Source organism: Mycteria americana, chromosome 6, assembly GCF_035582795.1.
Source record: "Mycteria americana isolate JAX WOST 10 ecotype Jacksonville Zoo and Gardens chromosome 6, USCA_MyAme_1.0, whole genome shotgun sequence".
NCBI lineage: Eukaryota > Metazoa > Chordata > Aves > Ciconiiformes > Ciconiidae > Mycteria > Mycteria americana.
In genome coordinates this window covers 70,807,402-70,835,004 of record NC_134370.1, presented here as the reverse complement: position 1 = coordinate 70,835,004, position 27,603 = coordinate 70,807,402, and the positions used below count along the sequence as shown (strand labels likewise).

The 27,603-nt window shown below is 62.8% G+C and overlaps 3 protein-coding genes across 3 annotated transcripts in view; all 3 read right to left on the bottom strand.

The window, feature by feature from the left end:
* ZNF710 (zinc finger protein 710) overlaps positions 1–23,610 on the bottom strand; it is a 34,715-nt gene extending 11,105 nt beyond the window's left edge. Inside the window, exon 1 of the mRNA XM_075506516.1 lies at positions 23,463–23,610. The gene's annotated coding sequence lies outside the window, so the exon portion shown is untranslated. The remainder of the gene's footprint in view (positions 1–23,462) is intronic.
* SEMA4B (semaphorin 4B) overlaps positions 1–27,346 on the bottom strand; it is a 61,212-nt gene extending 33,866 nt beyond the window's left edge. Inside the window, exon 1 of the mRNA XM_075506513.1 lies at positions 27,342–27,346. The gene's annotated coding sequence lies outside the window, so the exon portion shown is untranslated. The remainder of the gene's footprint in view (positions 1–27,341) is intronic.
* The window catches only part of GDPGP1 (GDP-D-glucose phosphorylase 1), a 121,730-nt gene that overhangs the window by 40,190 nt on the left and 53,937 nt on the right, over positions 1–27,603 (bottom strand). The window lies entirely within an intron of this gene.

Here is a 27,603-nt window from a genome sequence, read left to right as displayed (position 1 = left end):
TCGCTTTTCCCAGGGATTTCTCCACAGCCGCTTATACAGGACGGTAAACCCCCACACGCCTCCTCCTGCAGCTCCCAGCTGGGGACAGGAGGGCACGGCCGGATCCTGCTCCCCAGGGCGGGTGCCAGCAAGCGCCGTGCAAGGGCAGCGCAAGGGCAACGCACGACCAGGACAGCCCTGGAGCCAGCTGGCCGCCTCCAGGACGGGAGAGGGGAGAGGGGACACGAGGCGGCACCCAACTGTTCTCCCCACGTCTCCAGCACTGCTGAGGGGTCAGCTGGACCCCCCGGCACAGCTCCGGGTCTCTGCCCCCAAGTCCGAGCACCGCAAGACAAGGAAGCTGAAAGAATGACACACCCACATACGCTCCCGAGACCAGCACCGGTACGTTTTAAGAACCACCACCCTAAAACGGAGGCTTTTAGAAGGAAGTAAATGGTGGATTCCCACTCCGGGGCACTCCGAGAAAGGGGACGAGCTCCGCTCCTCTGGGCCCTCAGTACGAACATAAAAGCCTTGTGTTACACAAATCACTCTTTGCACTTTTCTCTATCGAATGCGCAGGCCCTGGTACATGAGAAACGGAGCTTTGCTATTCAAGAGAGCGAGGCCACAACAGCTCGCAGAGCTGCAGCTGCACAAACACCGTGGGGAGAGAAGTGGGGAACGGGACAGATGCTTTTGTTTCACTTCTCACTCTCACTTCCCTGTTCGGCCTTCTCGGGTCTTGCCGAGCGGGCTGGAAACGCCGTTTCCCAACACACTGGCAAGTAAGGTTAGGTCACGTATCGCAACTCCCCCAGGAAACACCCTGACAGCCCTTGGGGTGCAGACGACCGCCAAAACCTCTGCTCTCCAGGGAGCTGCTCCCAATCTTGCTTAAGAAACCAAAGCAGCGGCCTCAGGTCCAGCAGCACAACTGAGCACAGACCTGCCACAGCCAGTCCCACGTGAAGCAATCGCTCCCGGGTGAAGCAAGGCGATGCAAGCCCGGGGCTGAAGCACGCAGAGACCCAGACGCTGGGCAGAGGCTCGTGCAGCACCCGCACGCCTGAACCCAAAACCCAGCCAGAGATCTCAGGCTCCCGAGAAGTCCCAGAGAGATCCCTGTGCCGGAGCCCTCCACAGCCCCGGCATGGCAGCGACCAGGCTGCCGGGGGAGCCGAGGGCTGGGGACCCCTGCCACGTCCCCCCTCGCAGGCACACGGCCAGGGCAGCGCAGCACCCGCCCAGCCCCGACCCACCTCGGCTGCACGAGAAGGGGCAGGGGAAGGAAAATAAGCACAAATACGTTGTCCCTCCTGGTGCTGACAAAATACCACCAGCTGAGCTGTTACGAAGGCTCGTCCCTCCCTGGCTGGGGACTCGGGAGCTGCGGCCCCGGGCACACCGGGAAGACCTGCGGGCAGCAGGGCGCGGACAGGAGAGGATTCTGCCAGTCCATCCTGGCAAAGCAACAGTCCCAGCGCTCCTCCAGTGCCAGAGCACCAGGCTGGGTCTCCAGGAGCTGCAAGGATGCTTTAAACAAGTGAACTCCACCTTTCTGTGCAAAAGGAGACTGTTAGGAGCTTTACAAAGGGCCGCACTGCCTTGATAACGCCCCTAACAAGTAAGTGAACTCTGGGCAGCGAGCAGGACGTGCCCGTTCCTCTGCCCGAGGGGACGCGCAGGCTGAGCGGGCAAGGTGGGCTACGGGCACGCGCCCCGAGGGGCGAGCTGGCAGGCTGAGGGCAAGAGGAGGAGCCGGGCAGATCCCACTCTCCCCCATCTTCCACCCCATGAAAAGCAAACGATGCCAGGCTGAACCTTAAACTGAACTCCCTGAAGGCCCCCCCTTCCCACCCCGGTCCTGCAACCACCTCCTCTTCTCCTGCCTCATGCCCACCACGCCACACGCTCCTTCACTGGCCTCCCCACCTGCACTCGAGTTTCTTGTGCAATCCAAGGTCTACCTTTCTTTTCCATACCCACAAATTGAACTTTTCAGTGGCTATTGACCATCCCACAGTTTGATTTGGCGCAGAGCTCTGCGCCGCGCCGGCTGGCAGCGTCCTGCTCCCGTCGGACGGAGGGAGGACGCTCGTGCAGGAGTTGTGCTGCCGACTTCTCACTGCGACCCCGTTCTCTCCCCCTCCCATCATTCGGCTCTGCAGCAGGCACGAGCTGCTTGCCTTTTAAGCCCTTTCTCATCCCATCTCTCCTTGGCCGCTGACAAACAACTGCGCCAGCAATGACAAATTTCATCACCCCCTTTTGCAACAAATTCACAACTTTTCAGGGAAAAAATTCTACGCAAAAACCTGCTACTACACCGATTTTTTCAAACCTCTTCTTAGAGCCCACCCGAGCCTTACCGACACCCGGCAGCGATGGAGCAGCTCCGGCAAGGCACGTGTGTCTTTGCGCTCTTCTGCTCACCCGCTCGCCCCGTCCTGCCCCTCGACTGTCCGCTCTCTGGGGCAAAGCCCGTATCCATTTCGCTACGTACAACGCCGAGATCCGTTTTTGAGGACGAGTTGCGAGTATTACTCTAAGAAGTCACGCGCGCAGTAGTGCTGTGGGCTGGGGTCCCGGCTCTGCCGCGGGTACCGATTTTTTAGATACCCCTGGTTTTGCGGTATCGCACCATTTCTGCGGCTTCCTGACCCCGCCCGAGGGGACGGGCCCTTCTGCTTGGGTGCCATGTCACACACCGCTGGGGAGGGGGTCTGCCCTCCCACAGCCGCCTGCTCCCCTTTACACCTCTCCGGGCCGACTTCCCTCATCCCCTTTTCCAGCTACTGTTTTGTGTGTTCAGCTCATCCCTCTGTCCCACCTCTCAGGTCAGAAAAACAGAAAATATATTAAATGTGTCTTAATATTTATCTCAGTAGCAACACCAAAGCAACTCCTCTTCCTCCCCAGCTCAAGTCTCCAGATCCTTCCCGTGGCCGTACCTGGCAGGTTTTTGCTCATCAGCCATCCCTGCCCGCGTACGTAGCTGGGAACTGAACCCTCCTCTGGCTTAAAGCAAAACCTTTCGTTCAGGTTTAGGTGCTCTCCGGCTCATTTGCCGATGGAGACGCTCGCCCACCTGCACCTTTCCCGCACGTGGAGTTACACAATCGCCCTTGTTGCCATCCCCTCCGAAAGCCGTGCGTGCCGTGCTCCCGGTCCCGCTCATCCGCGTCTCCCTGGCCGCCGCCACCGGCCTCCCTTCTCCGACGCTCGCGGGAAGCACGCACCCGGGGCCGGCGGCAGCAGCTCCCGTCCCTGCCCCGCTGGGGGTTGTGAAATTCGGTTTTCTTTCAGCATTTCTCCTCCCACTCCTGGGAGGTTTTTGCCTCGGTGCAATCTTCTCTTCTCCTCCTTTCTTTCTCAACACAGCTGGGAAGAGTCAGGCTCTGCCCTGGCACATCCCTGCAGTTCCTGCCCGCCCCGGCCCCGGCCCACCAGCCGCCTCCTCAGAGCCTCCACCAGCTCCTCGCTCACCTCCCCGTCTTCAGGCACTTTAAATAGGTTTTTTTACACAGGTTCCACTTCCTTATGTACTGGTACTTCTGCTTACCTCCCTTCATCTTTAGCCACCTGCCTCACCTGGGGCCTCTCACACCAGACAGGTCCCCCCTGCAGCAGCGTTTTGCCCAACAGCCTCTTCATCCTCCAGTACACTTCTTGCTGGATTCCAGATTTTCCAGCCACTGCACCAGACTAAGAGCCGTCCATCTCTGGACACTTTTCCCTTCCCCGTTTTAACTCCTCGGTTTCACCCGGCTGCTCCCGAGCAGCTCCACCGCCTTGCGCCACCGGCCCCTCCACCGGCACCCGGTGCAGCTGAGCCGCAGCAGACCCCGACCCAGCAGCTCTGCAAATGAGACTCTTGGTAATCCTAAATGGAGCAGCCAAAAGAAGTTCTTTCTGGTTCACAACAGCCTCACCTGCGCACGCATACGAGGTTTGCTTGCAAGATCCTAGGTCTGACGGGGGAACCAGAGTAAAAGCACCACCCGCTCCCACAAAGGGCCATCCGGCCGAAGCCCCGGTGAAGGTGCTCTGCAAGGGACCGCAGCTCCCGACCACCTCGCTGAGCACCTCCGCTCTCTGCTGAGGTATCAACTATTGCGAGGACCCTTGTTTTCTATCAGGCTCCACTTCCTGATCAAACACCCTTCTCTCCGCTACTCTTCACATCAGCCCCAGAGGCAGCGGGGCGAGCGGTACGGCCGCCGAACTACACCCAGCCCTTCCTGCTGGAAGGGAGCCAAGGGCAGCCACAGTCCGAGGGGTTTGTGAGATTTACCTTTCGCGGCTTTCCTGAGGAGCAGTGACCCCCTCTGCCAGGGACGCAGGAGCCCTCCTCCCTGCCGGCTGCCGGCCCCTGTTCTCTCTGCTCCATCAGAGGGTAAGTGCTGGCACATGAGCGGGTGCCAGGGCCCAGCTGGTACCGGCAGCAGCTTATCTCCTCTACCTCACCTCCACACCCATACTCGGCGTTACAGGTTGTATGACAAACCCAACAGCAATCCGGGAGGACCTTTAGGACTCGTTCCCCGCTGAAAGAACACCAACGGTGCAACCTCAGCAATGCAATCAGGCTGTCCCGGGGGGGCAGAGAGCACCTCCCTTAAAGCTCCCCGGCTTTCAGCCGGCGCGGCGGCACATCCCCGGGGCTGCGGGAGCCCAGCCCGCGTCCCTGTGCTGGCCGTCCGAGGGGTGCACGCCGCAGCTCCGGGGGCTGCAGAATCACAGCATCACAGAATCGTAGAGGTTGGAAAAGACCTTTAAGATCATCGAGTCCAACCGTAAACCTAACCCTGCCCAGCCCACCGCTACACCATGTCCCTGAGCACCTCATCCAAACGTCCTTTAAATCCCTCCAGGGATGGGGACTCCGCCACGTCCCTGGGCAGCCGGTGCCAGTGCTGGACAACCCTTTCAGCGAAGAAAAATTTCCTAATATAGGAAAGGGGTGCACCCCGCACCCCTTAACGCCAGTGGGCTCCCACCCCACGGAAGGTGCCGACAGGGCTGGGCAGCTGCCGGACCCCTTTTGCAGGAGCCCTTTGCGGGCCCCCCGTTGCGGAAGCCCCTTTGCGGGACCCCCGTCGTGGGACCCCCTCTGCAGAGCCCCCTGCCGCGGGTGCCCCGGGGCTGCCCCGCCGCTTCGGTGCGTGGGGCAGACACGGCGGCGGAGGCACCGTGCAAAGCTCCCGGGGCGCTGGGGTCGAGCCCGAGCATAAACCGGGGCTAAAGACGAGCGGGTGAAGTTGGGCACGTGGGGGGGATCTTGTAGGGGGGGGAGGCGTTAAAACTTTTCCACAATTTTTAATGGAAAATGGCTGATAGACGGATCTGTAATATTCGTGAGAATACCTTTGATTTTATTTTTCTTCCTTTCTTAAAAGAAGCTTTCATTTCAATTTAATAAAGGAAAAATCAGTCTTTCATCTTTTTTGCGGTTTTCACATAAAGCTGCTCAAAGCACCCACAAAAATTCTAAACAGACAAATTGTTTTCCCTGGAAACCACAGCAAACAACTAAAATTATTCATAAGACCGATCCAGAGCACTTGTCCTGGACCAGGCCCGAGGAGTTACGAGTTCGTCTTGGTCTCACTGAACGCTGTGCTGGGGCTGAGCGAGGGGAGGATGAGTGGGGTCTCCCGCGCGCCGCCGCGGCCGCCGCAGCTTCCCCGCGCAGGACGGTCTGTCCGACACCGTGGGAAGGGCGCGCTGCAGCCGGGCTCAAACGCCGGGCGCGTCCGAGCCCAAACGTCTGTCTGGCTGCACGAGCCCCATCACCGGGGCCGGCCGAGGCCGAGGGCTGCGGGACGCGGGGGGCGCGCGCCGGACCCCGGCTCCGCGGCGGGTGCGGCAGCGCGGGCAGCACGTGCCGTGGGGCTGCAGGCACGGAGCGGCTGCCGGCCACCGCTGCCCAGCCCGCCCGCCTCGGCCCGCGGCAGCACCGGAACCACCGGTGACACGCGACGCAGAGCAACCGGGCGCTAAATCACGAGCCGGAGTTCTGAGAAACGGGAAAGAGGCCGCGCGGCGCCGGGTTGCTGCTACCAAATAAACGCCGCATTTTGAAGGAAATCACAACAATTTTTAAATTCGCTCAGTCAGTGTCTCCGTATTAGATACTATCTAACTCCGTTTTTTAAGGAAAACTTTTGTTAATGACTTCTCTAGAAAAAGAAAGAACCTACTTACTGTAAGTTGGTTAGAAAGCAGAACTGCTGCCTTCAGCCTCGGATACGCTTTCTGACAAGGAAAGGCGTACATGATATCACGTGTATCACGTGAAGTGGTTCTGGGTGGAGGAATTATCGTCTTTGGGAGCTTTGATTAAAAAAAAAAAAAAAAGGACACAACCTACAATTTGCAGCATGGTATAGATAGCGTTTTTTAGTAAGATTAGGTGGAAAAACAAGCTGGGGAAAATGACGGCTCCGGGTCCGCGTGACAGACACTGTCTCGGGACAGGAGCGGGACCCGCTTTGTCACGTCACGTTAAACCCTTCCCCGTCGCTCCCTTGACGTTTCTTTTAGCGATTCTTACCCCAACCATTCCGTTCATCACTGAGAAGTAAACATGCATGTTTGTAGCCACCAGGTTATGGCAAACGCTGGAAGGGAAAAAGGAATGTTTTTCAAGTAACTGGAGGTGACCGTTTCTGCAGAAGCAGCGTGTTCGGTGCTCCCAGCCGCCTGGTCCCCCCCGTCGCCAGCCCAGGGATGCGGGAGCAGCCGGCGCCTGCGGGACCTTCCCAGTACCCAGCCGAAGCCGCTGAGCACAAAACTCTCTCTGGGTTTGAACTGACACCGTAGTGTCATGGAAGGAGGGGTTCTGCTTCGCAGCGCCCCGCTCACGAGCGAAGCCTCACCCTGACCGCAGGGCTGGTTTTCAAGCGAGTTTTTTCTTTGCCAGCCCCGGCCCCGCACGCCGTCACGCTGCGGGCTCTGCCCGGCAGCCCCCGCTCTGGCCGCGGGAGCCGCCTGCGACCGCACTGAATTACCCTGACCCGGCACTCGATTTCTGCTGGGGAACCTTCGCTCCACGGCACGGGATCGGCCACCGCTCTGCTGCTGCGAGGAGGGCGGCAGCTGGGAAGGCACCGTCCTGCCGCCAGCGAGGCCGGGGATGCCCGGCCGCCCCCACCGCCGAGCGCCGGCCCAGGGCAGGCACACGTGGCGGCCAGGCTGGCTCCGGTGCAGGCGGCACCGGCCGAGCTCTGGCACTGCCCTCGCCCGCCGGCCCGGCGTGCACGGCACCGCGGTGCCCATCCTCCCCTGCGAGCAGGTCGCTGCTCTGCCCCCTTGGCCCCACCGTCACACGCTACCTTTTTCTATCTTTGAAATGCAGCAGCTGCATCTGGAAGTGGAATATAAATATCGAGGGCGCGGCAGAGGCGAGGGCTCTCCCTCCCAGGTCAGACCCCCTCCCACCTCCCGCCAGCCCTCCAGAAGAGGATCCACGTGTTTGAGCGGGTACGGGCGCAGCGTGGCATCCTCTTTCTGAGGAAAGCCGCTGCGGGCAAGAAACGTTTCCGCCGATGGAAACGCGGGGTGAGAGGGGTCAGCCCGTGAGCAGCAGCAGATGCTGCGGCCGTTCGCCGCGGGGGGCCGGGGCCGCCATCCCAAAGGCCGTCGCGGCCTCCCAGCAAGGCGGGCGCCCACGCCGACCCGGGACATCCCGCTCCCGCTCCCCTTTCTGCCGAGAATCCGCTCTCCTCCTCCGCCCAAGACGGAGCCTCCATCCCACCCCTGCGTCGCTCCCCGCCCCCAGCATCCTCCGCTGGCTCCTCCATCCCTCCATCGCTCCCTCATTCTTCCCGTTTCCCTGGCAACGCCCATCTCGCGCCGGAGATCTGTCCCCTCTCTCCCTCTTATCTTTCTCCTTTCTCTTTCATCTATCTCCTAATCTCCCTCTCTATTCCAAACCTCTGTCCTTTGCTTCCTTTCTTTCTCTCTCCCTTTTCATCTCCTCCGACGTCTTCTCTATCTCGGGGGTTACAATTATTCGGATCTCACTTTAAAAAAAATAATCTACTTCATTAACTGCCGCGCCACCAGCTCCGCTCCCGCTCCTCCTGCAGCCCACCCGCACGGCTCGGGACCCCTGCCCGAGCCTGAGCCCCAGCGTGCTCCTCTGCCAGAGGACGATAAAACCCCCGTGCTGCGGCAAGGCCCTTCCAACCTTCCCCAAAGCCCTTCCAACACAGGGAAGCCGAATTCCCCCCTCGCGCTACAAGACGTCCAGGATCGGGCAACCAGATGCCCCTCCGGAGCTGCCCGCAGGGCTCACCTGCCCGCGTTTTGTGTCGGGGCTGCGGCGCGAGGAGTCCCCGCTTTGCCGTGTTTTCCGTGCACCCGGTATTCACCCAGAACCGCGGTTTTAGCAGGAGAGGAGCAGCCCCGGGCACACGCCCGTGCTCCCTGCCTCGCTTCCCACTGCGGGACCCGGCTGCGGGCGCCGGGCGAAGCCTCGCCAGCTGGTCCTGAGCCCCGTCCTCCGGCCCCTCTCTAACAGCCTACACGAAAGCTGGTGGCTCCAGTCCAACGCCTGTTCGTGTGTCTTAGATCAGCCCTCAACTTCTACTTTATTTCAAAGCAACCAGGAGAGAGACTGAAATTAATGGGGAAAAGATGCTTTCTGAAAATCAGAGTCCTAATGGCATCAGTCTGGCTACGGGGGTGACGGACGGACAAGAGCTGCCCGGGGAGGACAGGCTCTGCCGGGGTCTGGGGGCCGGTAGGAAGGAGCAGGGGAGGCCTGGGTCCGACTTGGCAGCACAGGGTCACTTCCAGGGGACCCCCGTTTCGCGGCACGCGGTGCAGTGGGGAGCCCATCGGAGCAGGTTCGTTACCACGAGTGTTTTCTCTGCACCAGGGAAGTCTCCTTAGGAAACTGCACAGACCGCCCGAGCCAAAGCAAGCGCTGGAGCCAGCGCTCCGTTTCTGCCACGGGATCGCGAAACCTTTGCTCCTTGCGCAGCCAAAGCCGCACCAAACCCTGCTGACGGTTAACGCCGGGACCAGCGCTGGGGCTGGGAGCACGAGGGGAGGGGGATTCTCGTCGCCCCCCACCGCTGCCTTCCTTGGGGAACTCCCGTCGCTTCGCTACACGGCACAACAGCAGCTCTTCTTTAGAAGACCAAGCTGATCAAGCTTTAGGCCTGGTTTATCAGCGCTTCTGCCTAGGCAGCTCTTCTCGAAGCAAGACGACGGAGCTGCTAGGAGCGCTGCGATGGCGAGCTGCTGGTGGCTCCTAAACTGCGTCTGGGGAGCAGCGGCTCCGGGACCAGCCTTGTCCTTCTGAGCGAGGACGGTTCCCTCGGACCCGACCGGAATTGCTGTGGTTTTATGGACGCGTACGAGACCCTTCCTGCTCTTCTGCCGTGGAAGGGCCCTAACCCACGGAACCCCGGCACCCCGAAGCCCCGCGTCCCCCAGGCCGGAGCAGAGTGACTCTCCATGGCCGATGGCCACCCTGCGCCTCGGGGACGCGGCACCGCTCCCCGGCGCGGCGCTCCGGCACGTCCCACGTTTGCCCACGGGCTACTTGTGCAGGCACAACGTTCCCCCTTCAAAATGACGCAAACGCGGCCTCTCCATCCCAATCCACCTCCCCCCTCCCCAACGCCGCGCAGGGACCCACGCCGCAGCAGAGAGCTCTGGGGATCTCGCCTTCAGAGCTTATTGTCACGTCACGTCTTTAAATGCTGCCGTTCGCTCTCCCGGGAGCACCAGCGACAGAAATAGCGATTAAATACAAGTACTTGGTGTCCGAAGGCGCGGGGCGAGCAGCGGCCGGGGGCGAGCCCGGCCAGAGCCAAGGGAGAGGGGCTGCTCCTGCCTGGACCCTCTCGCGGCACGAGCACCCACACCCCAGCCGAAACGGCGCCGACCCGCAGCCCTGCCCGCGCTCCGCGGGGCTCCCGGCGTTTGCCAGCAGTTCGGACCGACGGTGTTTGCGGCGTGGCGAGGAGCAGGGAGAAATCCCACCCCGGCCAGCCCTGCCGCCGTCCCAGCCTCGCTTCAAAGGCTCGGCGCTGAAACCTTGCTCTCCCTTGGAAAACAGTTTTTGCTTTTAAGTGAAATAAACAGGGAAAGAAAGACTTTCAAGTTCCTCCTCGCTGCAACGACTTCTCTTCGACATACTCCCTTTCCTCTCTGAAAATAGAAGAGCTATTCAAAAAAGATGCGAGAAGAAAAAAGGAACTGAATAGAGGAAAGAGGAAAGAAAAAATGGAGCCCCAAGGGGGTGGAGAAAAACAGAATGAAAAGACAGCAAAAGTAAAGAAAAGGGATGAAAAATAAAGGAGGGGGAAGAGAGAGACAGACAGAGAAGCTTTGAAAAGAAAGAATGCTCCCAGCCTGAATACAGTGTGCATGAAAAAAAGAGCGCTTGAAAAGAAACAGCCAGATGAAATGACCTCTCATTCACAGCCCGTGCCAATCACCACCACAATGTAAATCCTTTCTTCTCTTCTGCATTCTCTCTCTTTCCAGCGGGGGCAGAGGGAAGAGGAAGAAAGGGGAGTTAATTCTCAGCATAGCAGAAAATAAATCTGCTCTTTGCTAACTCCCTGAAAGAGACGCCGAGCTACTTTTAAAAATACCTCTCCCAGTAATCACACATGCAGATATGTAAAACCAGTAAAGGAGCTCTGCGCAGAGCGGCTCTGGGAAGGGCCGGCCTCGCCGTCGGGTCTCCTAGACGAAAAGCCGCCGCGCCGTCCCTAGGAAAAACCACGGCGCGAGCAGCCGGAGAACACAAATCTGCAGAAACAAGCGTGGCCGTGAAAAGCGACCGGCGCCAGAGCTGTGGGTCAAAACCCAAACCGTGCACAGAGAGGGGGGACGCTTGTGGCAGAGCAAACCGGGGGCCCGATTCTGGGCCGGGCGCCGCGGGTGCCGGCTCTGCAGGGAGCGGGGGGCGAAGGGTGGGCCGGTGGCCGGTGCAGCCCCCCTCGCTCTGCAGACCCCAAACCCCTCAGCAGACGACAGCAACGGCGGAGACCCCTGCCAGGAGAGGCCCGTCGGGGCTTTTACCGACCCACGGTACGGGGGTACGAAGACGTTTCGCTGGGCGTCTTCGGCAGAGGTGGGGGGTTCCCAGAGCCTCCCACGTGAAGATGACCCAAAAAGCGCGGTAAGGAGAGAGGCATTGTAACACAGGACAAAGGGAGAGCGAAAATGCAGCGGGAAGAAAACTCTGAAGACGGGCCCGGCGGGACAGCAGGGTCCCCCAGGGACAGCGGGAAACCGAGCGGGAGGCAGCAGGCAGCCCGGTTCCGCCGGCAGCGAGGCGGGAGCGGCACGGCCGCGCCGCCTGGCAGCACAGCCGAGCCCGGCTGCGGGGCAGCGGCCGCAGCAGGCAGGGGACGACGCCGCTGCGCAGGAGCCCGGGCGGCCGCCGCTCGGCATCGCTCCTGCGCGGCGTCCCCCGCTGCCAGGGGTTAATGATAAACCGCCGGGACCTCAAAGCAGAGCCATAAAAGTGGCTGGAGGTCAGAGGAACTGACGGACAAGTAGGAGCTGAAGCAGCCCTACGTGCATAACCCGGCTGGCCGGCTGTAAAAGGGACAAACAACCGAAACGTTCTAAACGTGAGATGTGTGCCACCCCGAGAGGAACGGGAGGGGAGACCCCCGCGGCAGGAAGACGGGCTCGCTTCTGAGGTTGTCGCTGCCCTTATCTTTGGAAACAATTTTAATATATTTTTGACGTCCCCCGCGTGTGGAGCTTGCCCACGCCGGCAGCGCTGCCCGCAGGAGGGCAGCTCTCGGGCCCGGCTGCCCCCTTCGCCCGGGCTCTGCCCTGCGCCGGGCTGCGAGAATGGGGAATGGGGACACCGGGACTGCCCGGATCCATTCACGGCAGCCAGAAATTTCCGACCAGAGCTAAAGGCCAGGAGGAAGGTGAACGCTCCGGACTGCACGTGATTTTGCTGATAAGTTCAATCTTCCCACGTGCTGAACAAGGGCTGGAAACGCTCCCCCCGCGCCCGGGCAGACCTCGCCCCTCTCACTGCGGTGCTGGGAAGCGGGAGAGGGCGACCGACATCCCCGGGATGTGCAGGGACAGGAACCTCAGCACAGCCTCCCGGTGCTGGGGACAAGGGGTCCCAGAGCCCTGCCAGGGCTGGAGCCTCCTCCGCTGCCCGCCCCGCCGCCCGCTCCCCGCAGGGATGCTGTGCCCGCCGCGGCCGGGCATCGGCTGAGCTCTGCCGCCGGTGCCGCACCACCGTGCCGCACAAGGACGGACGCCGGACGGGGCAGCAGCGCCGGCGGCTGCACCGTGCGCCCAGGGAGCCGGGGCTGCTTTGTACCGCGACGCTCACCGCATCCACCGTCACCTCTGCTGGGGCGGGGGGTATGATAATCATAGCCAAGAGGGTCTAGTTTGAGCGTGTTAATTAATACTCGACCAGACAATCTTTCACAGGTAAAACCTGTCAGAGCTTCCGAAGCCCACTGTTACCCATCGCTGGAGCCAGCGCCTGCTGTCGGCACGGAGGCTGCTCCGAGGAGAGGGCGAGGAGCTGCCGCGTGAGGGGACATTCCGCTGCGTGAACTTCAGATTTTCAGGCCGTTCCGCTTTGGAGAAAACTGCTCCCAACCGCACCGGTCCCTGCGAGCCAGCAGCCATCGGGACGTCGCGGAGCGCACCACCTCTGACTGCGGTTTGCTCTTAGCGAAGGGAAAAGATCCCCGCTAAGCCTTTGCGAGGCGAAGTATGGCCCAAACGGCAGGGAGGAACGCAGGACCTCCCCGCTCGGTGTCTCAAGGAGTTACCTCCAACACACGAAATCTCCCCTGCAGAACTCACAGGTGACACCCGTGGGGGCAGAAATGGTAAATAACAAACAGACCGAGCCCCCTGCGGGCGGGCGGGCAGGGCTGGGGCCCTGCGACCCCTGGGAACATCCCACTTCTGATTTCTCCGATAGCGGCGTTACTGGACGTGGTGCACCCTTTCAGGAGCCCAACTGACAGCTCAGCTGCAAATGCCACGTTACTTTCAGATCCACAAGGTGAAAAATGTTTCAGATCCTCTTCTGAGCCGCCGAGCAGGTCAGGAGGACGAGCGTTTGGAAAGCGTGGTTCAGGACGGACGGAGCGGGAGGCACCGGGCGGAGGGTCCCTGCCGGTGGCAGTTTACGAAACCTCAGCTCGGGACTGACCCAAGGAAGCGATGGTGCTACGTCGGATACGGGAAATACGGTATCGCCGGCAGCGCTCTGGGGTGCACGACGGCCGCAGGCACCCGGGGGGGATCTGCCGATGGGGCACGCGCAACGCGGTCGGATTTGTGGGACAGGGGAACGGCCGCGCGCCCGGGGAGATGGGCCGCTCCGCCCCGTGCCTCCTCGGGACGGGCCCTGGCGTGGGCGGCGCGGGCAGCCTGCCCGGCTGCGGTGGGTGGGAGCGCCCGGCCCCCCAGCCACAGGTGCCTGTCTCCCCCAGGTTTTAGGGGCTGAACCGAAGCCAGCCGTGCCCGCTCTCCTCCCCGGTTCCTGACGCTCTCTAGCAGCCACAGAGACCCAGGGCCATTGCCGGGGCTTCGCGCGGCTGTGGGTGCTGCTCCCCCTGCCCTGTCCCCGAGGTGCCCCTCCGGACTGCCCGCTCCTCCTCCGAATTGCTCCGCGGGGTGCAAACCCTGGGGGGTGAGAGGGAATCGGACGAACGGGGGCACCCCCGAGTGTCCCCCCCACCCCTCGCCGGCCTCGGCGCCCAGCCCAGCAGCTGTGGCTCCGGGCACCCTCACCGCAGAGGGTCTCCAGCGACACCCGAACTGGAGACGCGGGGCGAGAGGGGAACAGGAGCTGGAGACGGACGGCCACGGGGCTCGGGCTGAGATCCTTCCCCAGCCCTGGGGCTCCCAGCTCCATCCCCACCGCCAGGACCCGCCGCCGCACGGCCAGCACGGGGGACAGCGAGCACACGGTGACAACCGCGGCCACAGCACGGCTGCCCGCCGGCTGCCAGCACCGAGGGCTTCGGTAGCCAAAACCATGTCCTGGCAAACAGGGCCATCGCAGCCGACGGCGCCGTCCTGCTCCGTCCCGCTGGCACCCGGCAGCACGAGGACTCCACCGGCATCCCCGGCCATCGCGAGGCCGTTTCTGCTTCCGACCGCGCCTGCGTGCGTTAGGGTTCAGCTGGGAATACGGCTGACGCCCCGCATCGCTTTTCTTTTCTCAAAGCCCAGCAAACAGGTTTCCAAGCACCGGTGCACGCACACCGGCCCCGTCCACAACCCACCCTCCGTACGCCCCGCCGGCGCCCAGGGACGGCGGTTTGTCCCGAATCCGAGCCCCGAGCAGCGGCACCACGGGAACACAAAGAGTCTGTTTCAAAATACCAAACTTTGTCATTAAAGGAAAAAATCCTCCAGCACGGAGCCTAGCCCGGCACAGATGAAAAGTCTGAAACAGTGACAGGTAAAATCCGAGCCAGCGAAGTCAGAGGGACTGATATGGAAAACGCCTCTTCAAGCCAGGAGGCACTGCTTCTGCCCTACCGAAGGATAATGAATGTACGGCAGCTACAGGCCGGGTGCTTCAGAAAATAAAGGCTGTATGTGTAATTTCAGACTATTTGAGTCTATGAGAGAGTGAAGTTTGGGGATTTTTTTTTTTTTTTTAGCTGAGCTGCTTTTTATTCCACTTCAGACACGTCGGCGAGGAACCTATGGGGGTGATCTCTGCAGAAAGGCTCCCTGCGTGAAGGACTCCCCATCTGCTGTCCCTCGCGCTTCTGGTGACTTCAGGGGAGCAGAAACTTAGATTCTGAAATCCGAGTCCCGAAATGCATCAGGTTGGAGCATCTGCGAGCAGAGGGACGAGCGGTGCCCAGTGCCCCCTCCGCCCTCCCGGAGCTCCAGGACACGCGCCCGGCAGTCGGGTGGGCGCTGGCTGCAGTCGTCCGCACGTTCTCGCCGAGGACGGCGCGCGTAGCCGTGCGGTTGGATTTACGTGCTTGCCGCCGGCCACTTACAAACCATAAAAGCATTGGCCTTTCTGCTGGGCAGATGCCGTTTGAAACCACGGCAGCCGGAGCAGCACGGCTGCTTTTCTCACGGGGGAAGCAAAGGCTCTCGCCGGTCTGGAGGAACGAACGCTGCATTCGCTGCATACTTCTGTAGGGTTTACGCGGCTGAGAGAAAAAGAAAATTCCGTTTATTGCGCTTACGTTTCTGTCTATGCTATCACGTCCTGAGAGTTCACCCAGCTCTCCTAACTCCCAGTGGAGGCTGAGATGTTACACAGGACTGTGTATTTATTTATTTTTTAAAATGGAGTTCAAAGGAGAGTTTGGCACCGCTGTCCGGAGCGCGTCACGCCGGCCGGCCCGTCGGCACGGACGCAGCCTCAGACGCCGGGAGCTCGCCCCGCGCGATGCCCACGGCCCTGCAGCTCGCGCTCCTGAAACCAGAGCGGACGTCGGGCAAACGCGGGCAGGGAGCTGCCGCGGGCGGGAATGAGACGCCCGCCCGGCCGGCGCGATGCGCTCAGAAAGAGCTCGCCGGCTGATATACGGGAAAATGCAGTGGGCAAGCACTGGCCCTGACCCAGGGGGGTGGGGATGTTTGTACTTTTTACTCGTCTTAATAAATATTTCATAGCGTAGCGACGAGGCTGGTTTTGTCTATAGGCATTTCGCCTTCGCTTTGGCAGCACCAAGGGCCGGCTCACGCTCGGGTCTGCTTGAACCACCCCAGTCCCCATTTTCATCACAATCTGCATAATTGCTGTATTTTGCACTCTTTCTTCTTACAGCAAGAAAGTCCTATAAATATACAGAATACTCAGCTGTTGAAATAATTTGCTTATATGTGTCCCTTGTTGATAATCATAAAATGAAACCAAACCACTCAAGCCCCCATAAATCAAGGCTTGCTCTCTGCAGACGAGTTCTGCAATTACCCTGACGGGCTTCACAAGCGCGCGCTGAACGGCCAAGGCGTAAAACGGGGAAGGACGAGAAGAAATTCAGCAAAGAGGCTTGGCACCACCGACGGAAAAGGCTCTTTCAGTTCTGCCTACGGTTCCGTCTTCTGGAAAGAGTCGTCTTTCTCTGGAGGGCACCCGTGCCTACACGGCCGGGTCTGCAGCTCCTCCGAACAGCGCAGCCGCCTGCAATGAGCTGCTCTGCCCTCGGCAGCCACGGGGACTCGTGAGCGAGGGCCGAAGGGTGAGCCTCTCGCACGGTGAGCGCAAAATAGCCACGGAGAACATGGACCGACGTCTCCGGAGCAAAGCCAAGGGACAAACCGAGGAGGGCTGGTCGATCAGTGCCTGAAAATGGTAACTCTCAGGTGGCTCAAAAAAAAAAAAAAAAAAAAAAGGTTGCAATTGGCAGAGAGGAGGGAGATATTAAAGTTCAGATTTGATGGTGCCCCTGCTTCAGATGGCTGCGGGGTCAGTACTCGAGAGCGGAAAGTCCTCTGCGAGGAAGGGGAGCGTCACAGTCCCCGTGGATGCGTGTCCTGGCTGGGAACGGGAGCCGGCCCCCCCCAACACCCATCCTTACCACAGCCCCCCAACACCCATCCTTACCACAGCCCCAACTCATCCCCACGGCAGCCGCCAGCCGGGCCAGCCCTGGCCATCTCTGATCTTCCCGGCCACGCTCAGCATCTCCCTCGCAAGGTGCGGGACACGGGCACCCGCCTGCCTCTGCGGCTCGCTCCGGTGGGCACATGGCGGCCAAAATCTACGCTCAAGCTGCCCCGAGTGTTAAAGCCGGAGCCGTGGTGGGCGTCGGGGGAGCAGCGGGAGAGCTGGGGCGGGGGCGCGATGCCAGCGTGCCGGCGAGGCGTGGCGGGAGAGAGAAGCTCGGCAAGGGGAGAGGGAAAGCGCTGAAGCGGCGGCAGGTCGGGGGGCTGCACCCGCCGCCCCTCGCTGGGAGGGAGAACAGCGCAGTCCCTGTTCGGCGAAGGCCCCCCAAGGGAAAACAGCCCAACGCCGTCCTCCAGCGCCCGCCTTTATTTCCAGTCCTGGCGGTGCTGAGCCCACGGGCGCTGGGACACCCCCGACCCGGCGCTCGGCACCCCCGGCCGGGGGCTGCTGCAGCACTGGCTGCCCCCGGCCCCGCCGAAAGGGCCCCGAGACAGCGGCCTGGGCACGGGGCTGCGAGAACAGACCGGGGCTGAAGGAAGGGAAAACCAACCGGGGGGCACGTGAAGAATGAAAAAATTGAAAGAAAATGCAGGGAAAGGCCAGAGAGCTCCTTAAACCCAGGATAACCCAGACGAGCGATGAGGGAGCGGCGAAACGACCCGGCACCATGGAGCACCGACACGAGACAACGCCGCTACTGAGAAACAGGAAAGATAAATTTAGAGGCAGCCAGCGAGCGCTCTTCCTCCTGCAGCTCTGCCCGTCCTTCCTCCCCCTCCTCTCCCTCCCGGGTCGCCCATGACCACGGGCAGGACACGGGCTCCAGCCCGGCGTGGCTTCTGCCTGCCAGGGGCAAAGCCCGGCTCTCCCCCCAGCCCGGCGGTGCCGCCGGCCGGTCCCGGCCGTACCCGGGGGACAAACCCGGCCCTGCCACGGTGCCGGCTGCGGGAGCAGCGGCGGGAGAGAGCAGCACCGCGTAGGGAAGGATGCTAAAGGCTTCAGATGGACAGCGAGCAGCAAGCCCCAAAGATCTCATTTCTGCACCAACTGCCTGTGGCCTCAGCCTGCAATCCCCACAAAATTCCCCTTTTAACTACAGCGTCTCCCACGCTGCCCAGCAAAGCGCGTCTGGGCGTACCACGCCGATGCAGAAACACGGTTTCACATACACAAGATGTGGAAGTAAAACAATGAACACGTCCACGTGCCGCTTCCTAGTTAAAACACATTCTTCCCCAAACTGACGTGCTGAGATAAAGCCTTGAAAGGACTGACTGATATTTCCTTCTTAGCCAAAACCTCTTTGTGTCTGTCATTCGCAGGCTGCGCTGGAGATACTCGTGGTTTTGCATGCAAGAGGGAAGCGCGCTGTTTGTCAGGGCACAGGGGCCTGCAGAATGTGCTGAAGAGCAAGGGGAAACAGACGAAGAATAGAGTTTTAATTTTAACCAAATCCACTCATTTCAATCACTCTGCGTCACAGCATCCATTTAAAACACACTTGCACTGGAAGCTGCTTTTCTGGCTGCAGTACTGAAGTCTCCGGCCCCGGTGCCCGGCCGGGGACGGATCCGCCAGGCGCCGCGGCAGCGCCCGCGCCACCGAGACCCCCGGCCCGCGGGTGCTGCCGAGGTGCAAACACAGGCGCACGCGCACTCGCGCGCCAGTGGGAACTGCTGAGCAGTGCCGTTTTTAGGCCGTTTTCGGGCCAGAGCTGTGCCGGGCGTTTGGCATCAATAACCTGTTCCCGGTCCTTTCCACCCCCTGCTCTGAGGGTGGGTTTCGGTGCTGCCCCCGCCTTGCCCCTGCAGCCCCGGGCAGGCACCCCAGCCCTCCCCACCCCTCTGCCTGCCCCCTCCAGCCTTGGCTGGGGTCCTCGACCCGCCAGGGCCACCCCCGAGCGCCGAAAGCCCAGCCTCGTGCCAGCGCCCACAGCTCCTCTTCGGCAGCTCCGACCTTCGGCAGGGCTCCTGGTCAGGCCGCGTAGACCAAACCCGCTCCGGTCATTGCTCGTGCTCCACCATCCACCCACCTGCAACTGCTGCTGTCCCAAAGCCGCAAGGATTCCTGTTATTAAGTGTTCTCCACCAGAATTTGTCTTCTTGCACGTCTGTCCTCACCAGCATTTTTCGTAGCTCCTGTCACACCCCCAGGACGTCGGAAGGATTTTCATTGCCGTGACCCCGAACTGCCGCCACCCCGGGGTGGGTTTGTCAGACCCTTCCCCGCCGCCCGCGCTGTGACCCCCTCTGCACCACCCTCAGCCTGAGAACTTTGCGGTACGGCCAGCGGCGTCGGCCCTCCTGCTTTATTTAGGGAGCAGCCTCCCATCCATCAGCGCTCCCAGGCGCAGCTGCATCCCAAAGCTCTTCGCCCGAGCTGCCGGCAGCAATGCTCAGGTCCGGCTCCTGGTTGATTCAGTTAATTTTTAACCTTGTAAGGTGAAGAACAGTTACAAATTTTCCTCCTTTGTAGGTTACTACTCAGCTACCCACAAGAAACGTCACCGTCACCGCGCTGCCCTTTCCCTCCTCCGAGCCACTCCTGGACAGCAAGTATCGCTTTTGGGGGTAAAACAGGATTTCACTAATTTCCCACTCATCCCTTCCCGCGTGAGCTGTGCATCGCTGAGCTGCGCAAGGCCCGGTACCAAACCCCGGCGCTTCTGCTCACCGCCCTGCCCCGCGCAGGTGGCCGGCCACCCCTCGCCGAGCGGCTCCCCGGCCACCCCTCGCCGAGCGGCTCCCCGCCGGCCGCTGCTCCGGGACCCCCGAGCCCTTGGCAGCCTGAGCACGCGGCGGCCCGATCCTCCTCCCTCCACTCCCGCACCAACAAATCGCACGGATCCTGCGCGCTGAGGGAGACCGCGCTCCGCGTTGGCTGGATCCCGCCGGCTCGGGGCTCCCCGCTGACCCGCGAGCGGTCTGAACCTCCAGCGGTCCCTCCAGCTCGCCGCCCGCGAGCGCCAGACCCCCAGGCTCCTCACCCCCCCTCTCACTCCCAACTTGCACAAACCCAGCGTAACATTTTCGGCCCCCCAGCTTTTGGGGAGGACATTGTCCGTTTCAAATGAACGAGGAAGCGTTATCTTTTTTTTTTAAATCTGTTTGTACAAATTTGATGCCCCCCGAGAGTGCTGGGCAGAGCCAGGGCCGCAGGATGTACCTTGTTCTCACTCAGCACCCTGCCCCTGCACGGCCGCTGGTGCTCCCCCGTCACCGAATTGTCTCTTTTTTATCTCAGGAGCCAGCCCTGCGAAGTTTCATGTGAACTTTCTACAAGTTTTTCCCCGCCCTACACAAAAAAGCAACCCAGACACTGCCTGTCTCCCTCGGTTTTTCTGCTGTGGAATTAGAGGTGGCCTGAGAAGGAAGGAAGGAAGGAAGGAAGGGTGGGAGATGAGGCTTTTCTTCCCACTTGAGAATGTTCACAGCGACCCAGGAGACCTGGCATCTGAAAAACAAGAAGCCTTCCCCCCCGGTCACTTCTCCTTTCCTAAAAAAGCTACGGTACTTTGTGGAGAACATTGTACAAATGTTCAGAGAAACGGGAGGACGGCGATAGCACAAGGGCATCGTGGCAGCTACGTGCTTCACAAAGAGATTTTTAGGCAGGATGCTGACACGTTGTTTCTATTTATTTTCGTTAGAAATACTTTACTGTCACTCAAATGACGGACAGACAGTTGAGACTAAAGACCACCATCAGGAAAATGTAAAATCATGTTTCCCCTGCCCCTTAATTTAAAGTTTGGGAAAGAAGCTGCCTTACGTGCTCGTTCTCTCAGCGGGAGAGAACCCCGCTCCTCTGTCGAAACCAGGGAAAGAAGAGCGGCAGCCTCCCACTTTCTCAAGTACAGGCCCCCCCAGCTCACTCCAGCAAGAGCACCATTCCCGACCGACTGCGTGCACCTCACTCCACCGCTTTTGACAGAAACTGGTTTTTAGGGAAAGCCGCGCCTGGAGGCGGGCGGGCTGAGCTGGGTCCGTCTCCCAGCACGAATGCCACCGCGAGGTGCTGCCCTTCGTGAGGACCGAGGGAGGAGGAGAGCTGTGCACGGGGCTGGAGGAGGAAAATGTGGGACAGCGGGACAAAGGGAAAACACTCGTCACCGGATCACAGTCCTCTGTCCCCAAGGTCAAGCCCTGCGGGAAGGCTCAGGGACCTCAGCGGGGACCGTGACTCGTCCCGAAGGCTCCCGGCCGCAGGCAGGCACAAAGGACGGGACCGCGGCGCTCCCGTCGCATCTCGGCCGCCCAGCAACGTTCCACCGGTCCAACCTGCGCCATCTCCACGGCGAGCACGCCCCGAGCAGGTATCTGGGACGTTTCATGCGCTGCCCTCGGTGCCGGCGTACCCGCGCCCGGGTCGGGCAGGCTCTGCAGGCGGGGGACAGGAGCTGTGCTCCTGCCTGCCAGCGCTCGCCGTTTCACAGGAGGAGACGTAACGGGTCAAGGGAAACCAAAACCCGCGGTGGGCAGCGGAGGGAAGGGGGAGCAACGGCAATAAAACCGGCAGGAAACCCCCGCTGCCGGCCTGTCGGGGCCGGCGCTGACAGCTCTCCCCTTGCCGCCGGTCTGGTCCTGGCCTGGCAGAACACCCACGGACACGACCCGCTCAGCTGATATTAAGGAGACCGTGCTCAAGCAGACGCTGAAGTGGAGCCTGCTCCTCAACAAAGAATAGAGGTAAAATAAACGTAAGGAGCGTAGGCAACACTCTCGCTCACAGGATTTTACGCTGGCACCTTCTTTGCGGTACAAAACCACCGTTTTGCCTATTCCTTAACATTTCCAGCTGTACAGTAGAGCAGGATGATGTTTGCGCTCATCCCTCTCTACAGTGCGTTTCCTAAACTAGTTTATAAATGAAAAACCTTTTTTGCGTTGCGGTCCAATAAAACCAACTAAAACCGCTTTCTCAGAGGTTAAACCAAACCCTGCCAGCGTCAAAGGGAACAAGAGGAGACACGCTACGCGGGCACCGTGGAAAGGTGCTCCCGCTCCCTCCACTGCGGGTACCCACGTCTGATCCTCCGAGTCACCTCCCAAGCGTAGGTTGTTTCTCAGTGCGTAGCAGAGCTCAAGCTACTGTGATCTAGTTTACCGTTTTATAGGGATATAACGTGATCGCTACTCAGAGAGGGCATTGATGGAAGCCCACTCGCAGCAGGGGAGCCCGGCCCAGCCAGGTCACGATCTGGGCTCTGCCCACGGTGGCCCTCGCCGAGGAGGACGCGCCTGGCTCCCACGGCTGCTCCCGCGGGTGGGGAAGCTGTCACCCAGGGGCGGGAGCGGGGGGACCGGTCACAGAAGGTGTTGGTGCCAGAGCTGCGGCTCCCCAGCCGACTGCCAGGACTCGGTTACCCGCCGGGGCTCCAGAGGGGACGCTGAGACGAGTGCCCCTATTGCGACTTCTCAGGAGCCGCCCTGGCAAGGCCGTGGTTCAGGCTCTGCCTCCGACCTCAGATGCGTTTGTGAGAATTCTGCGGCCGGCCCAGACTACCTGCACAAACCAGACTGAGACCGTCCTTCGCTGGAACCGCTGAGCGTACGGCTTCGTGAGGCTGGTTTAAATCGGTGACGCGAGAAGCCACCAAGCCGAGGCCGGGAGCGCGGCGTGGGGCGCGGGAGGCTGGCGGAGCTGGCGGCGCTGCCCTCCGCGCTGCCGTGTCCGGAGCCGGCGGGAGGTCAGGCTCCGGGATGCCGCCTTCCATTCCCATGGCTCCCCCTCCTCTGCCCACACAGGCTGCTTACAAAGAAACTACTAATGATTGACTAATTAATTAATTATAACCAATTTAACCACTGCATCCTGTTGATTAACAGGCAGCTATCAAAGGGCTGCACAAACAGGGACTCCGGGACCAGCCGCCGTCCCTGGCAGGGAGGCGGGAGACAAAGCAGCCCCCGGCCCGGCCGCGGTGCCGTGCCCCCAGACCCCGGCCCTCCCACGGAGCCCTCGGGGGTCCCGGCACCGGGAAATCTCGGGGGGCCTCCGTGACGGCGAGCGCGAGCGGGACCCGCCCGGCGCGGGACGGGGCGGCCCGGGCCCGGCAGAGCCACCCGCCCGCTTCGCGTCGGCCCGCGCCCCCGGTACCGTCCCCGGGCAGCACGCCCGGGCCGGCCGCCGCCGGGCCGGTCCCCAGCACCTGCAAACTGTCCCCAAACTTCGGGCGCGGCCCGCGCGGGGACCCCCCGCCTTTCGCCCCCCGGCCCCGGCTCCCGGCAGCGCCGTGAACCGGCCGGCCCGGGCGCCCCTCGCCCCCCCGCCGCGGCCGCTCCGAGGGTCGGGGCACCCCGGGGTGCTGCCCGCCGCCCGCACCCCCACCCACGCGCGTTACCTGGGGGGCTCCCCCCCCCCAGCCGCTCCCCGCAGCCCCCGCCGGCCCCCTCCCCCCCCCCCCGCACAGCCGCGCTCGGTGCCGCGGAGCCCGGCCCGGGGCCGCCGCGTCCTCCGGGGCCGCCGCGCTCCCTTCCCTCAACAGGTAACGACCCCGCGGCCGGGGGCCGGGCCGCCCTGCCCGCCCTCCCCGCAACTTTCTCGGCCCCGCGACCGCGGAGAAAGTTTGCGAGCGGCGGCGGGGAAACTTGGCGGCGGGGAACGGGGCGGGGGGGGGGGGGGGGGGGGCGGCGGACCCACGTGCGGAGCGGGCACCGGCCCCCCCCGGCCCCCCCCCCCCGCCTCCCTCCCGCCGCCATCGCTCCCGTCTCCGTCGCGGGGGGAAGGTGGACGGGAAAGAGAAGGCGGCGACGCATCGGTGGCCCCGGCTGCGGACCGGCGGTTCCCCCCGCCGGTAGAGGAAGGGGGGGGGGGAGGCGTGGGGGGGAGCCCGGCGGCGGGGACTCACCGTGCGCTCCCGGGGCGGCGGCGGCGGCGGCTCCGGGCCCGGCGCTGGGTGCGCAGGAAGGAAGAAGGAGGGAATGAGGCAGGGCTGACGTGAAGGGATGCAAAACAGCGGCTCCTCCTAACTCGGCCGCCGGCGGCCGCCCTTTATCTCCCCGCCGTGCCCCCGCGTCCCCCCCACCAAGTTTCCCCGAGCACCGCGACCCCCCCCGCCCCCCCGCCCCCGCTCCCGACCCCTCCGCCTCCCCGGCCCGCTCATCCCCCGGAGCCGGGTCCGCCCTCGGTACCGGTTGCGGGGAACAAAGCTGCGGGGCGCGGCTCGTCTGATGGGAACGGGGATGGGGGCGTCCCGTGGGGGGCCCCCCCCCACGTCGCACGGGGCCGGTGCGGGCGCGGGGTCGGGCTGGCCGCGACCACCGGTCGCGGCCAGCCCGACCCCGCGCCCACCGGCCCCGTGCGGCGTCTCCTCCTCCACGGTGGCCACCCGGGACCCCCGAACCCAAGGGATGAGCGTCGCTTAGTTTCGGGGGGGCTTATCACCCCATAGAGGGACGCCCGGGGGGGGGTCGGGCACCGCCCGGAGAAGCCACGTCCATAGGGGTGGGCGACGGGACCCCGATTTCCCGGTTGGCTGCTGGGCATCGCTCCCCTCCAGGGCGATGGTGGGCAAGATCCGCGCCCCAGAAACCTCGGAGGGGCTATGTGGCACCGGGTGACGGCAAGGCCCCCCTCTCCCCAAGACCGAAAGGGATGAGCAGAATTTGGGATGCTCCAGAAATCTGGATGCTGTTTACCCCCCCCTCCAAGGGAGGCCACGGGCAGCGGTGGGGGGAGAGGCCAAGCCCCGCCGCGGTGGGGAGGCAGGACGGGGCTGTGGTGGCGGGAGGCGGCGGGTCCCCGCGGGGAGGGACGGGGGCCGTAACGCGGCGCGGCAAGGGGAGCGGTTGGCTACGGCCAAGCGTCGTACGGCTGCGGACGGGGGGACGGGAGCTCCGGCTCCCATCGCGAGGAGGACGAGGGTCTCCTCCCGATGGAAGAAGGTGTACGCGAAGGCAGCCGGGATTCGGCTGGCGCGTCGCGAGACGGAGATTCTCATCTCCATGGAAGCAGGTGGAGCTGGACGGACTAATGACAGCAAAGAGTTTGTCTAAAAAACGCAGTCCTTTGTCTGGCAGACGCACTTCTCGTTTCCAGTGGGTTTTTTTGTATTCTGGGGTGAAAATCGATCTCGCCAATCCGTTTCGGCTGTCAGCGCTGACGGCTTCCTACATCCCCGGCGCTGCTGGAGGGCTTGGCCGAGCAGCCCGTCGCGCTACCGCTGCCGTCCGAGCGGCCGGGGCAGGGCGATTCCGGAGACCGGACCCGGCTGACGTCGGCGTTCCCCTAAACCGACGTTTCTCCCCTCGTCTTCGCAGTCCTGCCTCACCCCGCCCGCTCTGCTGCGGCCCGAGTTTGCCTGCGCCGTGTTCGCAAATATTGGAGGATGAGGAGCGCGGCGGAAGGGGATTCGCTCTCTTAAGTTCCCGCGGACGCCCCGGCCGTTGCGTGAGCCCCGAGCGCGCCCAGCGCCCCGGCGGGACGCGGAGCGGGCCTGGAGGGAGCGGGCCCAGCGGGGCCACGGCCACGGGCGGAGCCGGGGCGGCGGCGGTGGGGAGCGGCCCCGCCACAGCCTCAGCCAATCAGTGTGTGGGGACACGAGGCTGCAGCTGCCTCAGCCAATCAGCGTGTGGGGACACGAGGCTGCAGCTGTCTCAGCCAATCAGGATGAGGAGACACGAGGCTGCAGCTGCCGTAGCCAATCAGGATGTGGAGGCACAAGGCTGCAGCTGCCTCAGCCAATCAGCGTGTGGGGACACGAGGCTGCAGCTGTCTCAGCCAATCAGGATGAGGAGACACGAGGCTGCAGCTGCCGTAGCCAATCAGGATGTGGAGGCACAAGGCTGCAGCTGCCTCAGCCAGTCGGGATGAGGAGACACGAGGCTGCAGCTGCCTCAGCCAATCAGCATGGGGGGATGCGAGGCTGCAGCTGCCTCAGCCAATCAGCATGCCGGGCCAGGAGCACCCACAGCCTCTTGCAGTTGAGGACCACCAGGCGTCTGGGCAGGTCTCAGCCAATCAGAGGTGGCAGAGGTGAAGCTCAGCCAATCGGTGTCCCCGGCGGAGGCCGCTGCCTCCCGCCACGCCTGCGGCCTCCCCGCAGGATCTCCACGGGCGCCAGGGCCGGACCCCGCCGGCGGCCGGTGCCGGCCGGTGCCGGGCCGCCCCGGGCGGCGGGGGGTCCCCATCCCCGGAGGCCGCCGCGGCCGCCGGCTCTGGGGGCCGCTGCTGGGGCAGGGCCGGGCAGGGGACCCGCGGAGGTCGCCGTGGTCGGGCGCGGTCCTCAGCCTCCAGCGCGGAGGTTCTGCCAGCGGCAGGGCGGGATCTGTCCCCAGAGCAGCTGAAAGCACGGGATCGCCTTGCTTGCCCTCCAACCCCGCTTCTTGACTTCCCGGCCCGTGACGTCCCGCGCGCGAGGCCGCTGCCGCACGTCCTCTCAGCCAGCTGTGGCGGGCGCCCGGAGCGCTGCCCTCTCCTTTCCTCACGGGCCCGGTCCTCGGGCTTCTCGTCACTCTTCTCGCCGCCTCCCGGGTCCCCCCTGGCTGCCCCCATCCCCGATGAAGCGCAGGGACCCAAGCCGGGCACCGGCTGCGGCCGGGGCTCCCCCGTGCTCAGCAGACCGGCGCCCGCCATGCTCGGGGTGCGAGGGGGCAGCAGCCCCCCCGTGACCCTCTGCAGCCCTGCTCCGCTCACCCCTTCGCATCTCCCGGTCCTCCCGCAGGAGCAGCTCCTCGCGCTTCTCTGTTCTCTCTGATCTCAGCTTGTTGGTTTTGAACGACGTCTTTAATTTGTCAAGATGGTTTTGAGCCCGGAGCTCATCCTGCCCAGCACTTCGTGCCCCTCCCATGCCACCCGCCGTTTTGGTGATCCCACGCTCTGCTCCAGGTCCTCAGGGAAAAACCCGGCCGGCCCCGGCGGAAGTGCCCTCCTCTGGCATGGCCGCCGTCCATCGGCGCGTCCGGTCGCCCGCTGCTTCCGGGGTGCAGCTGAGCCATCCCCTGGTGTCCCCGTGTGGGGCACGGCTCGTTAGTTTGCTGACGAGGGCCTCACGTGGAGGGGTGTCGAGAGCCTCGGTGGGATCAAGGCATTTACCTTGCGGCGGTGCCATCCTCAATGCGGCGGTGCCATCCTCACCGACCGTTTGGTTTCACCGTCCCACGTCGCACGTGTGGCGACGGGCTGGTGCCGTGCGCGGCATCGCCCCGGGAGCGGGTGCCAGGGCGGGACGGCAGCACGGCCCCGGGGATGGTTCCCCTCCATCTTCTAAACGCGGGGGCTGGGATGGCCCCTCTCCAAACCCGGTGCCCCTCCATGTCCTTTCCCCTGGCTTTCCTCCACGTTGCCCTGCTCTCCTCCTCCCGCCGCTGATGCCGTTACCTCCCCGCTCACAGCCAGCCTTTGCATACGCAGGCTGGAGCGCAGCGGGTTTCTCTGTGTCTTTGATTATTTTACTCCCCTTCCCCATTAAGTTACGGATCTGTATTTCCCCCCATCTCTGCCTTCCTTCCGGATCTTCTGTACAGCACATCGAATCCTTTTCTCGTTGCCCTTGACGTCCCTCGCTACCTGTAACTCAATCACGCCGTGGTCTTTAGGTTGTACCCTACCCGCTTGTGTGATTTCTTTACGTTAACCGGGATCGTACGCCCTTCGCTGCTTGCTTTTGGATTTCCTGGTCCTTAAAAAACACCTGGTGCAACTGCAACTGGTCGCGATTCCTTCTCCTTTCCTCTTCACAATAACTCCTAAGCAGACGGAGTGACTCAGAGGCCTCACAGTTGTTTGCCTGCGGTGGTGCCCGTGCAGCCGCACCGTTCCCGGGGGGCTCACGGGCTCTCTGGGATGGCCCCCTCCGCCGCCGCGGCCCATCGCCTGGGAGGAACTGCTCCGTGCTGCGCCAGGGCTGCAGCCCCGCAGATAACACTCGTCCCCCTGAGCAACCTCGACGGCTCGGCCCAGCCGAACGGGGCTGGCCTGGTCCTGGGGGGCCTCGGGGGGAGCCGTCGGGCTGCGGTGAGGGCAGAAAGCGGCAGGCAGCTGAGCGTCCT